This window comes from Triticum dicoccoides, chromosome 2A, assembly GCF_002162155.2.
Source record: "Triticum dicoccoides isolate Atlit2015 ecotype Zavitan chromosome 2A, WEW_v2.0, whole genome shotgun sequence".
NCBI classification, from domain to species: domain Eukaryota; kingdom Viridiplantae; phylum Streptophyta; class Magnoliopsida; order Poales; family Poaceae; genus Triticum; species Triticum dicoccoides.
The window spans coordinates 425333760-425334542 of record NC_041382.1 but is presented as its reverse complement, the minus strand read 5'-3'; positions in this window follow the sequence as shown (position 1 = coordinate 425334542).

The following is a 783-nucleotide window of genomic DNA, read 5'->3' as shown; positions in this document are numbered from 1 at the left end:
ACAAGTACAATATGATGTATCAACCGAAATAGTATATCAACGTATGTTTGTAAATACATGTATATATTAATAATAAATCCTCTCAAATACTAAAGTTCATAGTTTCCAAAAAAGCCTTTGAAATAGATAAGCAAACAGATATGTTTGGCTATTTTTTAACAAAAATATAGTTCTAATGTCACCATTCACCAATGTCTCCAAATTTTTGGCACTATCACAGATTTGATATCGAGGCAATTGGCATGAAAAATTATATTCGTTTTTCAACAAAGTATGCCAAACAAAACCAAAATGAGGATTACATCATACTAGCAAAACTTCTATATGGAGTATATAGTAATACTATCTATGTACCTAGTTGTGTGTGTGGACGTAGTCAAGCGAACACGGACGATCAGTGGGCGGCGGCAGCCACGGTACTCACTGCTACTCCGCTACCTTAACAAGCCGGCAATCAAGTCCATGGTCAACGACTTTGGACCAGCGGCAGACTTTTTTTTGGGACCGGCGGCGAGGCGAGAAAGATAGATCAATCTGATTTGATCGTGAGGCGTGAGAAACTAAATGACCAGGGCACCACCGCACCACGCGAGTCCATTATCTATCGTCTATACAAATAGGCATCAAGGTAAGTAGATGGGCTATTTTGGTTGCTTCCTGGGCTTCTGTGCGTGCGCACAACCACGTGACTTTGGGCTTAACGAACATAATTAGGCAGTTATCTACGGCCATTAGCACATACACATACACGTATTAGTACTGTGCCTGCTATATATCGTTGAG